Source organism: Esox lucius, chromosome 25 (assembly GCF_011004845.1).
Source record: "Esox lucius isolate fEsoLuc1 chromosome 25, fEsoLuc1.pri, whole genome shotgun sequence".
NCBI lineage: Eukaryota > Metazoa > Chordata > Actinopteri > Esociformes > Esocidae > Esox > Esox lucius.
The window spans coordinates 19,825,316-19,840,717 of NC_047593.1; the positions used below are offsets into that span (position 1 = coordinate 19,825,316).

General features: G+C 40.8%; 4 non-coding genes across 4 annotated transcripts; 1 reads left to right on the top strand and 3 right to left on the bottom strand.

Annotated features, from left to right (window-relative positions):
* Positions 1 to 7,699: 7,699 nt before the first annotated feature.
* LOC117594154 lies at positions 7,700 to 7,863 on the bottom strand. Its single transcript, XR_004575542.1, has one exon. It is a non-coding gene; the product is annotated as a U1 spliceosomal RNA (small nuclear RNA).
* Positions 7,864 to 10,029: 2,166 nt separating this feature from the next.
* On the bottom strand, positions 10,030 to 10,193 carry LOC117594155. Its single transcript, XR_004575543.1, has one exon. It is a non-coding gene; the product is annotated as a U1 spliceosomal RNA (small nuclear RNA).
* Positions 10,194 to 11,271: 1,078 nt separating this feature from the next.
* LOC114830707 lies at positions 11,272 to 11,435 on the bottom strand. Its single transcript, XR_003778138.1, has one exon. It is a non-coding gene; the product is annotated as a U1 spliceosomal RNA (small nuclear RNA).
* A 2,978-nt stretch (positions 11,436 to 14,413) lies between these two features.
* Positions 14,414 to 14,577, top strand: LOC114830697. The gene has a single exon (XR_003778130.1). It is a non-coding gene; the product is annotated as a U1 spliceosomal RNA (small nuclear RNA).
* The last annotated feature ends 825 nt before the right edge of the window (positions 14,578 to 15,402 follow it).

The following is a 15,402-nucleotide window of genomic DNA, read 5'->3' on the forward strand; positions in this document are numbered from 1 at the left end:
TCATGCCCAAGGCACTGATTGTCCAGGGTGGTGTTGAATTCTGGTGGTGATGATTGGAAGTGTGTCCTGTTTGAGGAAAAACCTTAACGTTTCTTGTGTCCCAGATGGTCTTTTTGGTGGCGTTGACGACCCTCCAGGCATCCCTCGGGTGGTCCTGAAGAGGATGGCCTGGAGGGTCATCGCAGCTGTGCCGGTTGACCTGGTGAGAAGAGCAGAGATCATGAGTCGGATGTCTTGTGCCACCCTGCACCGCCAAAGGATGTGATCTTCTGTCTCTGTTTCTCTACTGCCATGTGGGCATCGATCTGTCCTGGCTGCACCCCTGTCCTGGCTGCACCCCTGTCCTGGCTGCACCCCTGTCCTGGCTGCACCCCTGTCCTGGCTGCACCCCTGTCCTGGCTGCACCCCTGTCCTGGCTGCACCCCTGTCCTGGCTGCACCCCTGTCCTGGCTGCACCCCTGTCCTGGCTGCACCCCTGGTGTGCATAAACAACTGGGTGGGGAGGCAGCATATGGCAGCCATCCATGCTACGTCTGTATGTTTGTTCATGAGTGCGGGTGAGGTGGTGTTATTCCAGGCTGTCTTACATTGTTTGTTGGTAAGTGATGGAATTGCAGTGCCTGTGTCCCTGTCTGTAATGGGGTTTCTGAGTGTTTTGATTGACCAGTCTTGATGATCCTTTCCAGTGTTTTCTTGTGCTTTAGGGGGGTCCCAGGAGTAAGGGGTCCCATAGTCTAGGGTGCAGAGACCCAGTGGTCTGATTGTTGGTGGCAAAGTTAAATGTGCTGAAGAAGACACCTTTATTGTGCTGTCTGTGTATGTTAGTGATGGTTTAACTGAGGCCCTGCACCGCAATCATAAGTGAGACGTTTGGGATTCCTTCTCCCCCTTTGTTCTCTGCTTTACATGTAGTCCACCTGCTTACCCGCTCCTGGCCACTGCCCCGATCTCCTGACCCAAGATACACCTGTCGATGTTGGCCTCCAGGAGCCTCTTACTGTGCCATTAAACCGCCATAAGAAACTGTTCTCTAGGAGGAAGCTCTTGAACAGCAGGGGGTTATTATTACTTACATCCTACAGGTGAACAGAGCTCTATTCCTTATTGGGAAGAGCAGAGTCAACTTAAGTCCCCATATAGTAACAGTCCAGATTGATATATCTCAGTCTTTGACCGGGTTGTCTGGGCAACTGACATTCTATGATTCTAGGTGTCTCCTGGAGCTATTTGTGCAACCTTGCATTTTTGACTACCTCATCGTGGCTACTAATCCTTGTATGTACATTCTGCAAATGCTAAATCCGTCATCTGTACTGTTGGAAGAGAATGAGCTTGTTCCGATTGTGCATTTCAATCTGTCATGACTTGTTCCTGTGGATCCACGTAATTGAACTTGAAATAATCAAATGTTATACCAGACTCTGAGGAGTTTTTATTCTAATATATCGTGAAAATGTTCCATCTTCCACAGTATTAAATACAATATACCTTGTGCTTCATGTAGCTCACATCGTTTTCCATAAGCCAATGCAATGATGCATTCTCATACTGGCCAAATGGCAGCACCAGTTTTCCCAGGCTCAGCTGGCGCCTGGGAAGCTGTGGATACCCTCTGCCCGAAGAAGCTTCTCTGCGTGGGCAAGGCAGTGGCCTGGTTCAGCAGCTCCTCCGGTGGTTTGGGGAAGACCCTCCTTTTCTCCCGATAGTAACTCTTTGTTTGCCACCAAAGCGGCCTGTTGGTGATTTGCAGGGGCATCTGGGTCATATTGGAATAGGAATCTTGTACAAAGCCCTTTATAATGAAGGATACCACTACTGAATATATCTTAGAGAAGCTCTTTAGCATATGGGACTTGTAAGGTCGGTCGTTTTCCCAAAAAGGTTATAACAGTGACCGTAGACCAAGGTTATAATCGTTAACGAAAACGAACGAAAAAACGTAAACTAGGTGGGAAAAAACATTGTCGTTAACTGAAATAAAAATAAAAACGAGGCATTACAAAAAAACGATAACTAACTAAAACTGTAATGTGTGGTTGACAAAACGAATTAAAATAAAATGATAAGAGTAAATGTTCTTAGTTTTCGTCTTTGTCAATGTCTTTCCTTTTTTAACGCAATTTAAAACACGCAGAGTATTCGCTCAGCTGTGTTTCCTTTCCCTGCTCTCCCTCCGTCTCTCTGTCATTTACACACACACACACACACACACACACACACCCCTTCGTGCACACCGCGTCTCCATGACATTGAAGCAAGTTCGCGAAAGGTTGGTATCTCGTGAACACCTTTACACAATCACACATTAAAAAGTGGTATAAAAATATTATTTATTCTGAATATAATTTTGTCAGTGTGTTAATGTCTACCCGAGAAGCGATTGCGCCTTCTTTAGAAAGTTAACTAGTCGCAAGTTTGAGGTAAAATGCACTTGGGTTGTCGATGTCAAAACACTATAAGCTGTGATTCAAATATTATGTAATGTTATGTCATTTTTACTTTTACACTGAATGTTTGCTGCTTCAATCCAGATGAGTAGGCAGAAGGCTATTGTATAAATTTAGAATAGGGTGTGAAAATTGTACAGCTGTAGTATTTGTGTAGCGTGTGAATTCTGTTTGAAGATGTGTAACGTTAGATATTTGGTACGGCGTGAGGATTTTGTAAGAGGTAACATTAACGTTAAAGGAATTTCCATGGGGTGTGAATTTGGTAGGCCTCGAGGGTGTTAAATGTGTATATTTTGTGAAGGCGTGAACCATATGTAATATAATAAAGTTCTGTGTAACATTATTAACAAAGGAATTATTTTAACTATCCCTTTCAGATACTTTTTTCAAAACATTAAAGCAAATCTAAACAGCGATCAGATGGCTAAAACTTAATCTGCATTTTGAGTTCTAGCTATTTATGCTCTTGGCAAAGGTCATAACAAAACTAGTGCTAGACATATAACACTTTGCCCCTAAACAAAATAGTTTTTGTTGAGTTATTATTACACCATACTTTTTCTGACCTTTTTGAATCTTGCCCCTGACAAATAGCCCATATTACAAAAAAAGACTAACACTAAAACTAATAACTAAACTAAAACTAAGCATTTTCAAAAAAACTAAACTAGCAAACCCACTTTAAAAACTAATTAAAACTAAACTGAATTTGAAAACAAAAAGTCAAAACGAAATTAAAACTAATAAAAAATGCTAAACTATAATAACCTTGCCGTAGACTAGACCAATCGGAACACAAACTGTCTACAGTCACTAGCGCCATCTTTAAAAAAAAATAATGCATCAGGGGCCCTGCATTTGCTCATAACCTGGACTGTATGCCACTGGGAGGTTTGGTATTTGATGGATATGATCCGAGGACCTTTTAGACTTTAAAATAGTCTGAATGTGAAGAAGTATTCTAGACTGTTTAGTTCCTGTTCCACTGTACAAGCGTGTTGGCGTGAATGTATGTACTTCTCTTACAATTAAATCAGGGGAGAGCGCGAACGCAGTCCCCCACTATCAGAAATGACTGATGTACAATATGCCAGGCTAGGTCCTTGTGTGTGTTTAACAAAAGAAATCTCAATTTACATTATTCCATGCTAGCTGACATTGTGTTTGGGTAAGGAGGCCCACAGGACTCAACTTTATCGATTGTGGGGTTAATAGCTCTTCAACTAATGTTCTAGAAATATTGGGGTAAGAATCTTGTACAAAGCCCTTCTTAAGAAAGGATAGCACTACGGAATATATCTTCGGGCAGTTCTCGGCATATGGAACTTGCAAAGGCACTCTTTTTCCCCAACCTGTTAAAACATTACGGCCTACCTAAAATCTGGCAAAGTGTGTCCAAGTATGATTATTTCCTTGACTAAGGCAAGCCTTCAAGATTGGTGTTAAAAACATTGCCTTTAGTTTAGATTCAATTTCAGGGGCTGTACATAATTTCCCTTTTTAGTTTTTCCTGCTGCCCACCCCGAATAAACTGAAACATGATTTTTCTTAAACGCGCCATAAGCCTATGAGGGATGGGTAATATAGATGCCAGGGAAGTGATCGAGGAAAGAAGCTCTGATTTTACAACCAGGACTTTTCCTGTCATAGTCAGATCTCTATCTGCCCATTGCATTAGCTTTCCATTTATTTTAGGTAATTCAAATCCCAATTACAAATGTCCATATCTTTCCCAATTTGGACCCCAAGCACTTTAATCTTCTCGTTTCTTTCTATCAAACCATAATCTTCTTTTGGTTCCTTCCCATTAAAATAAAGAGTTTCGCTTTTTGTCTTATTTACCTTAGTACCTGAAACTATAGAAAACTTGTCCCAGATAAGTATTGTTTCCCTTATTGACCTGTTATCTAAAAGTAGAAGGTTTAGGTCATCCATATAAAGGGATATCTTTGCCTCTATGCCGAAACAGCCTGGGATTTGTACACCTCTGATCCTTATATTTTGTCTCACTGCACATGCTAAGGGTTCTATGGCCAAAACAAACAACATCGGGGAAAGAGGACAACCTTGGTGAACCCCCGAGTTTACGTTGAAAGGGGATGTTGCTTTCCCGTTCACCATCATCCTACTTTTGCTTCCTGCATAAAGAAGATTAACCCAGGACCTAAACTTTGGGCCAAAATTAAGTTTAGACCGCACTGCTCTCAAATACTGGTGGTTTAATACTATCGAAGGCCTTTTCCAAGTCCAGCCCTAGGATACATAAGGGAAGACTGCGGTCTTGGCAGAAAATATACGTATCCCTGATCAGAGCTAAATTATCACTCATACAGCGGCCAGGGATACCACAAGTCTGGTCAATCCCAACCACCTTACTCACCATGGACTGGGCCCGGAAAAATGTACATGACGAGTAAAGGGTATTTAAGCTGGTCCCAAAAGGCAAAGTCAAACTCCTTTGGTAGACCATCTGGGCCCGGGGTCTTATTATTCTGCATACTAATCATTGCTTTTGTTATTTCCACTTTCTCCAAAAGTTCTCTGTCAGAATGATTTAACTTTCTTTCTATTGCGGCCAGAAAAAAAATCAAGATTGTCTTCCTGAATGACCTTTTCTTGATAAAGTTCTGAGTAAAAATTCTGAACAATGCTGGGAATTAATTTGACATCACATACATTTTCACCATTCTTATCTAATACAGATTCAATGCAGTGCTTTGAATTTGATAGTTTCTTTAAAAAGTAGCAAGTGCACTTTTCATTTTCTTCTAAATGTTGTACTCTACTTCGGGTTAAAAACCCTCTACTTTTATCAAATAACAACCTCATCATTTCCTTTTTCAGGCTTGCAATATCCTCATGCACATCAAATCCTGAATTGGCAAGAAGGTAAAACCTCTGTAGTTTGCCCTGAAGTCTTATCGGAAGTGTCCGGTTCTTTGCCGCAGCCCTTTTCCTTTCCAACGTAAAAAAAAAATCTTAGTTCTGACCTTGACATTCTCCCACCATTCTCCCATAGTGTCAAACCAAAATTGTAAGGTCTCTTACTGTTTGAGTTTTTCTTTTATATTTTGAAAACACTAACATTCAATTTCCAAAGGGCCTGGAGATGGTCATGTAGCCTCATCCCGGTAGTTGTAAAAAGAAAATCTATTCTAGAATATGATTTGCCATTAGTCCAAGTATAACCAGGATCAATAGGATACTTAAATCTAAAGGTATCTATTACTTTGGCATCCTGAATAACATTTTTTAGCATGTGAGAACTTGCGTCCAATCTGACCGTGGTTGTAGACATTCGGTCCCCTTTATCAACAATACAATTAAAATCACCTCCTAGGATCACTTGTCTACCACACAGCACCAGAGGATGCAAGGATTGCAATGTCAAAAGACGGTCTTGTAGCTCAGAAGGGCAATATACATTAATGATTCGTAGTTTCATACCATTGCCTTCTAAATCAACACATAAAATTCTCCCATCCATAATCCTTTGCACTCTTTCAATATGAAAAGACCATCCTCTAAGGAGGATAGCTACCCCTGATGTTCTATTTATGTTGTCACCTGACCAAACAGATTCCCCGTATGTCCATCTATCCTGAAACAGTTTGTAATTGTCTCTGTAGTGGATGTTACATTCTTGCAAAATATATCCCCACTATCCCCATGCAGTAAATCAAAGACTGATTGACACTTAATGGGTTAATTTAGTCCTCTGGTGTTAATAGTAACAACTGAAAGGGGAGACATGGGGGAGTTGGGGGAGATGTATACATTAGCTAAAATAATTCGTTAGCTAAAAGAAACATTGATCTTTTTTTTTGTTATCTTTGTATCCACCCCTTTCCCTGCTAAAGATTCCTTCATGAGGGTAGTAGCGGTAAATTCGGTTACCGTGTCAATGTCTAGGAATGATGAAGGATCAAGTACAGGCCAACTGTCTAAGTCTTCTCTCTCAGGGAGAAGAGAACTTTCTCCTGAGGTAGAGGAGGTGTTTCGAAGCCGCTGGCGTGTGTTCTGCGGTGATGCCTCAAGGGGACTGCCTGGTAAAAGGGCGGGAGGTATAGTCTCAATAGCTGCTAAAAGGGTATTCCCATTAGGAATGCTACGTTCCTGGGTTGGAGTTGAGGCTTGATCGGGGGAGGTGTCATCAAGGGCAGTAATCCTGTCTTCAGAATGCAAAGTATCAACCAGCTGGAAGGGAGGGACTTCTGACTGTCGTGTTCGCTTGAAGGTTGATATGGCTCAGGTTCAGGTGCTGGAGTTTGGTTATCAAGAGTTCCTCCTTCCTCTTCTTTGTTCTGTTGTTGACTGTCTGATTATCATTGGAATTAAGAACAGGTCCATGTGGTTCATGGGTATCTGAAGAGGTTTCCCCCGGTATTAAGGGGATGGTATCGTGCTCTATTGGCGTAGGAACCTGGACAGTTACAAAAAGTGTCCATGTTATTACCACAAAGGTTACACTTCATGGGTTGCTCACAATTCTTTGTCCAGTGGCTTGAGCTTTTACAAGTCCTACAAAAAACCGCATCACAGTCGGCTGCAAGGTGGTGAAGTGAGCCACACGTTCTGCATTTCTTGGGTTGGCAGCATAGAAAACATATCCACGGCTTGGGCCTAATTGAATAATTGAAGGCAGATGTTGTAAATTACCACCAGCCGAGTCACTCTTCAAACGAACTTGAAATATACATGCCCGTCTTAATGCCATCTTGATCTTTTGTTTGAGAGCCTTGTAAGACAATGATGGGAAAGCCATGTGAGGATGTCTTCAAAGTTCACTTTTTCAGAATACATAACCACAGAAACAGTTCTGGTGTCTCTTTCTGACAGGGGGATCAAAAACCACTTTCTTCAGATAGAGTGCTGTGCTTTTCTTTGCATTAAATCTTTCCAAACAGCTCGTAGAGGGGGAAAGTTGTAAAAATGACTTCAAATATTTTCTTACCAGGAAAGGCAAAAACGTAGTCTAATTGCGTAGGTGAAAAATTCAGTTCTTTCTGGAGCACAATCACGCTGAATACCAGTCGGTCCATTTCCAAGTCATCAGTCAACTCAAATCTTGCAGCATTCCTTCGCACTATATCAACAGCCATTCCCGTAATATGTAAACCACCATCCTAGATAAAATGAGTGTCCACCTTGCTAGGACGTTCTCAGTTTCCCAAGGTGCTGTTCATTGAATAATCTGTAGTTACTCTGTCTGGAGCATCACTTCATTTCTTTATCTTTAACAGTAAAATCAGGGGAGAGCGCGAACGCAGTCCCCCACTACCAGAAATTATGCAATCGAGATTTCCACATTTGGGAAATTCGCAGGGGTCAGCACAGCCGGAGTGCAATGGCTGAGCCTCACCCTGGGTGAACCGCCTTCTTGATCACGGTATCTCCCTTGCCAGGTAAGTATGAGTTGTACACGTCGGTTCGGGGGACCCGATTCTCGTGCAAGCTTTTTCGACTGACGGTTATTGTTCCGAATTCTATCAAGAACAAATCCTTGTAAACATGGTTTTAATGACGTTTCCGAATACAGTTCCAAACAAAACGAGTGAGAGCCGATTACTTGTGTTTTACTAAATTATGTGAGTTCACAGTAATTTACCCATCATGCAACAATGTTGAAATGCTCTAAAGTGATATTGACTAACGTCTGTTTGACACGGTTTGATAGAACAAAGGTAGGCGGGTTACCAAAATGCAAAAAAAACCTGAGTATGCAAACAAATAAACGAACGTTAAACATGATTGGTGGCGTTTTGTGTTAAAATTGTGTTCTCGTGCTTGTGTTCTACACTCAGTGACACAAGGTGCAATGATCACCATCAGCCACTGGATGGCATGAGACTTCCAAAGCTGCAGACAGCCACGTGACAACCAATTGGCTTAATCTACAATACAAATGGAGCTGCAGTTAATCAGTGGTAATTTTTTTTCTCAGCAGCAAGTGTATGTATTCTCGAGATGGCTCACATGGTAAACCTTTTAAATTTGTAAAGATCAAGAAAGTAGTATTGCATAGACTGTAGACCATTGTTCTGATTGCTCAAGGGTCTGCAGTCACTGTAAACCGGTGTTCTGATTGGTTTAGTGTCTACAGCCACTGTAGAGGGTTAGGCGTTCTGATTGGTCTAGAGCAGTGTCTCCCAAACTTTTTCAGTTACTGTACCCCCAAAATGTTTTTGCACTGCTTTCAGTACCCCTGAAGTACCCCCTCATGTTAATTTCACTAGTAAGTCTATGGTGTCATGAGTGTTTTCAAGTACCCTCTGTGGAGAGGCCAAGTACCCCTGGTTGGGAACCACTGGTCTAGAGTCTACAGTGTGGGCCAAGGCAGCTTCAACCTGGTGCTCACCTCAGATGTTTTGTTAAATTCAAGGCAACATAAACAGAAAACCCACACATTGCTTCTTTCCTAACATTCCATTTGTCCAATTACATTCCCAAGCAAGTTATTATAACATCAGTGAATATTTCCTAAGTGTGTTTGGAAATGTCCATAGTAGTTTCTTTTGCTCAATACTTAAATTTAATGAATCCCTTATCTCTCATAGAATTTAATATTGCACTTATAACCATTTCATGTGAGACAGTACTTTTTAAACATCACATTCCTTGTTTTCCACAAACCCTCCTTAATACAATTTACAACTGCCCAAAATCTATCAACATTTTCTAGCTGCATGCTCAGCAAATTCCCATAACCTATAGGACAAGGAGGCTTTGTACAAGTCTTGTAACCAGTTTGACACAAGGAACCAAACCTTTGCAAGAAAGGGACAATACCTGAACAAATGCTTGGCTGTTTCATCACTTCCACAAAGGCTTCTAGGACTCATCACACTACGAGTGCACTGCCTTTTTTTTTAACGAAGTTCCTTGTGGGCAAGCACTGGTGTACAGTCTGACGGTTTTTGTTTGTATTTAACAACAACAAAAATCACAGTTTACATTATACCCTACTAACTGACATTGTGTTCAGGCAAGAAAGCCCACAGGACTCAACTTTGTCACTTGTGGAGGTAATAGATTTTCAACTAATGGTTTATTAATAAGGATACCACTACTGAATCTTAGAGGAGCTTTCAGCATATGGGACTTGTAAGGTCGGTCATTTTCCCAAAAAGGTTATAACAGTGACCGTAGACTCTAGAGTCTAGACCAATCGGAACACAAACTGTCTACAGTCACTAGCACATCTTAAAAAAAACATTGCATTAGGGGCCCTGCATTTGCTCATAACCTGAATTGTATGCCACTGGGAGGTTTGGTATTTGATGGATATGATCCGAGAACCTTTTAGACTTTAAAATAGTCTGAATGTGAAGAAGTATTGTAGACTGTTTAGTTCCTGTTCCACTGTACAAGCGTGTTGGCGTGAATGTATGTATTATTTGCGTAGCTAATTCCAATTAACTTCCAAGGGCAGGAATGAGGTTAGGCATAAAATGACTAGTCAGAATCAATAGACGTTCTAAGCATCTTTGTTGTCTTCGTTATCCCAAGGTGCCGTTTGTTGAATCATCTGCAATTCAACTAACTGGAGCATCACTTCATTTCTTTTGTACAATTAAATCAGGGGAGAGCGCGAACGCAGTCCCCCACTACCAGAAATTATGCAATCGAGATTTCCACATTTGGGAAATTCGCAGGGGTCAGCACAGCCGGAGTGCAATGGCTGAGCCTCACCCTGGGTGAACCGCCTTCTTGATCACGGTATCTCCCTTGCCAGGTAAGTATGAGTTGTACACGTCGGTTCAGGGGACCCGCTTCTCCTGCAAGCCTTTTCGACTGACGGTTATTGTTTCGAATTCTAATAAGAACAGATCCTTGTAGACATGGTTTCAATGATGTTTCTGAATACAGTTCCAAACAAAACGAGTGAGAGCCGATTACTTGTATTTTACTAAATTATGTGAGTTCACAGTGATTTACCCATCATGCAACACTGTTGAAATGCTCTACAGCGATATTGACTAACGTCAGTTTGATACAGTTTGATAGCACAAAGGTAGGCGGGTAGTGCTACAGTAACAGTGAGTTGTGGAATATCAATTAATGAATGCAACAATGGAGTTATATTTGTATATATCAAAGAATAAGGACACCGATAAAGTGCCTGATTACTTACAGGTAAGGACATGTGCCAATAGCACAATGAAATTTGATTATTTTGCACATGTATAGTAGAAAAGTTAAAGCCACAAAACAAATTTCAACAAAACGTTTTAAAAATTCCTTGAAAATTGCTAAAATATTGCAATCTGTCAGTTTTATCTGTCCATGGGTTCAATGAATTCTGTTTAGTTCACACACTGACCAACCCCATTAAATTGCTGATCACCACACTGTAAACTTCACCGAATGCAAAGACTGTTTGAAGTTACACGTTCTGATTGGTCTATACACTAGACCATTCAGAACATGTAACTCTAAAGTGACAAGCGCAATCTTTAAAAAAGAAAATCGCATTAGGGGCCCTGCACTTGGACCCGGTTTTTGCTCATAACTTGGATGGTAATGCTACAGGGAAATTTGGGATTTGGTGAAAATGTTTTGAGGCCATTTGAGATTTAAAATAGTCTGAATATGAAGATGTATTCTAGACTGTTCAGTTCCTGTTCCACACATTATTAGCATAGCTAATTCTGATCAACCTCAAAGGGAAGGAATGTGGCCAGGGGTGACATTACAGCACTCTGAGTCAATAGAAGTTCAAAGCATCTTCGTTGTCCACATTACCACAAGGTGATGTTTGTCGAATCATCTGTAGTTCAATTAAACGGAGAGACACTTAACTTATTTTTCACAAATAAATCAGGGGAGAGCGCGAACGCAGTCCCCCACTACCAGAAATTATGCAATCGAGATTTCCACATTTGGGAAATTCGCAGGGGTCAGCACAGCCGGAGTGCAATGGCTGAGCCTCACCCTGGGTGAACCGCCTTCTTGATCACGGTATCTCCCTTGCCAGGTAAGTATGAGTTGTACACGTCGGTTCAGGGGACCCCCTTCTCGTGCAAGCCTTTTCGACTGACGGTTATTGTTCCGAATTCTATTAAGAACAAATCCTTGTAGACATGTTTTTAATGACGTTTCTGAATACAGTTCCAAACAAAACGAGTGAGAGCCGAATACTTGCGTTTTACCAGATAATGTGATGGACAATGATTTTCCCATCATGCAACACAATAGAAACGTTCTATTATCCATTAACATTAGTCAGATAGAACAAAACTCGAGTAACCCGACGATAACACTAGGACATTTCCTATGTGATACGAAGTGCCAAAGAGATTCAATATTTTATTTTGGCTTGGGTGAAAGCGATTTTTGATAAAATGCACGTTTGTTTTACACTCAACAAAGCATTTTGCAATTTCACCATGAACCACTAGATGGCAGCCAGAAATGCAGCCAGACACAAGCAAACCTCAAGACATTCTATAGAGAGATTTGAAATTAAAATATAGTGTTATGGATGAATGTTAGGAATGAAGGCTGACGTTAGGTTTGTAATTAAATTAATCATGGTTCTGTGTAAGTGGTTAGAAATAAATCTGCAGTTTGAGGTTGCCAAAGCAACCTTTGGCCAGTTAATGTTGTTTCAACTTTGAAATCAAAACTTTGCACATCACCATAGAAGAAAGATAGAAAGAAAACTATGTTTGAGTTGATGGGGCCGAACAAAGGTGCAGAAAATGGTCGTTTTATCTTGTGTTAATTCGAGAGGCAAAACATTATTATTTGATTTGGACTAACATTGACATTCTTATATTCAAGGATTTAAAGAATGAACAAACACAATAATTTGTATGATATAATTGTTGTTTTCTTTGTAATAAATACATTATCTTTTATTAACTCTTGTAAAGAAAGTTGTTTCTGAGATCACACATTAAATTAAAATAAATCACAATTAAATAAAGTGAATAAACCCTTAATTCATTATTTGAAATTCCATCACATAGTTATAGTTAGCAAAAAATGTATTCCAAAATTGAATTCCATAATGCAAATCTATCCATGGATTCGACGGCTGACCATAAACGGTGAGAAGATGAGAACAATCATACCAAATTAGAGATCACGCTTATTACTGCTATCCGCTCTGGCTCCTTTCCACATATGTATTGCTCTCTCGCAATAAGTTAATATTCAAATTACCACATACTATATTTTTATACATTATATATGTGGTCTTTAGCCAATAGGAAAATAAGTGTTGAGTGGACCATTTGGCATGTCGCAGTTTGTTGCTCGCTGCGCTGGTCTCTTATGTGCTTCCACACCCATTTGCCCATTGAAGTCAAACTTGCATTCAAGTCAAAACCCAGGTAAGGTCTACGGGTAGGTTCACAGATAACCTTGCTGTGACAAAAAGTGTGTACAAATTATTTGGTTGTGCAAACCCCTTTCATTACCTGACAAGATGGCTGGTCTCAGACTGTTGAATGTGAGTAATAGCCTACTAAATTATTTTCACTACTCAGGGATTAAACCACAGACAAGAGGGTAGACTAAGATTGTTTTGGAAACATTTTTGTTAAATTCATATTTTATTGACTAAAAAACTATTTAAAATGATGGTAGGCGCACAATTTCTTACAAAACTGCAACAGGTCCCAATTATCATAAAACATTTACAAACAGCCTAGCTAATGAAAATTATTTTAAGACAAAAGGAATACCTTTAGACTACTTTAGCTTTAGGTTGAGTGCGTACGGGTGTACACAAAGTTAGCAAACGGCGACAGAGGCAGCAACCAACATATTGCGAGGTATCTATCATTCCTTCTGACGATAGTAGCTGTCTTCACTACATTAACCGAGCGCTCAAACTAGTTTGTTGACCCTTTACCAATTGAGAATACAGAACATTTAACTCTGTTCAGATTATTACCTAAATAGCATCTACTTCTGAATTTCAATTGTATTTCTGTCATTTTAATTCCAACTTCATTTGATTAGCAAGATTCCCTATTTGCCACACTGAGGTTCTAACTAAAGGCTAGGTCATCTGCAAGAACGAAGTCCCTGACCACCAGAAATTATGCAATCAAGGTTTCCACATTTGGGGTTTTTCACATTAGGGGTCCTGCAAAGACTGTAGACATTTTTGCGGTCTGATTGGTCTAGAGTCTACGGTCACTGTAGACAGTTATGCGTTCTGATTGGTCTGGAGTCTACAGTCACTGTAGACAGTTATGCGTTCTGATTGGTCTGGAGTCTACAGTCACTGTAGACAGTTATGCGTTCTGATTGGTCTGGAGTCTACGGTCACTGTAGACAGTTATGCGTTCTGATTGGTCTGGAGTCTACGGTCACTGTAGACAGTTATGCGTTCTGATTGGTCTGGAGTCTACGGTCACTGTAGACAGTTATGCGTTCTGATTGGTCTGGAGTCTACAGTCACTGTAGACATTTACGCGTTCTGATTGGAATGTGTGGATTGCGCCCATCTTTAAAAAAATCGCCTTAGCGGGCCTACAGTTGAACTCAGCTTTTGCTCATAACCTTAATCGTATGCCATTGGGGAACTTGGGATTTGATAACAATTGCACCATGTTTCACTGAGTGTAGAAAACAAGCACGAGAACACAATTATAACACAAAACGCCACCAATCATGTTTAACGTTCGTTTATTTGTTAGCATACTCGGGGTTTTTTGCATTTTGGTAACCCGCCTACCTCTGTGCTATCAAACCGTGTCAAACAGACGTCAGTGCATGCCGCAGAGCATTGCTGCAGTGTTGCATGATGGGTAAATCACTGTGAACGCACATAATCTAGTAAAACACAAGTAATCGGCTCTCTCTCGTTTTTGTTTGGATCTGTATTCAGAAACGTCAAAAAACCATGTCTACAAGGATCTGTTCTTATTAGAAATCGAAACAATAACCGTCAGTCGAAAAGGCTTGCACGAGAAGGGGGTCCCCTGAACCGACGTGTACAACTCATACTTACCTGGCAAGGGAGATACCGTGATCAAGAAGGCGGTTCACCCAGGGTGAGGCTCAGCCATTGCACTCCGGCTGTGCTGACCCCTGCGAATTTCCCAAATGTGGAAATCTCGATTGCATAATTTCTGGTAGTGGGGGACTGCGTTCGCGCTCTCCCCTGATATTACTGTTAAAGTCAAATCATCGGCGTACTCTTTGTTTGTTGATACCTTCCTTGAAGCTGTATGCTGTGATGTCTCCTTATGATTCGTCATGAGCGACACGGTTAATGCAGTGATTTACGTGCAGGTGTAACCTTGCGAAAATGATCACATTTCAGGATACGAACTTATTCGGTGTAGTTTCTTCTTTATGACTTTCTGTATAAATGATTAGGGTAATACTTGATTGGAATGATCACAAAGTGACATTAAATTGACTACAATGAATTATTGGGTACCAAAATGTATCAAATACTGCAGTGGTTCCCAACTCCGGTCCTCAAGTACCCCCAACAGTACACATTCATTGTAGCCCCAGCCAAGCACAGCTGATTCAACTTGTCAACTAATTATCAGGCTCTCACTGAGTTGAATTGGGTGTGCTTGTCCAGGGCTACAACAAAAATGTGTGCTGTTGGGGGTACTCGAGGACCGGAGTTGGAAACCACTGAAATACTGTACAGGTGTAATACAAATAATTATCTTTTTAGCTAATTGAAATGCATCACAAGAAACGGTAGTGGTTCTGTTTGAAGCCATGTCTGTGTACAGTAATGCTAAAACCACATAGAACAGCCACAGTTTCATACAATCACCAACCAGTACAAACAAATCAGCTTTAGACCCAAACTAGACTGGAGTCAGAGGTTAGCACGTTTCTCAACCCATTGTGCAGAGGCAATCCCATAATGCCTTGCATGCCTAAAATGTCTACCTAGAATATTGCCCTCTAGTGAAATGAAACCAACATAACTATGCTTTCCCCACATGGCTCCACATGTCAT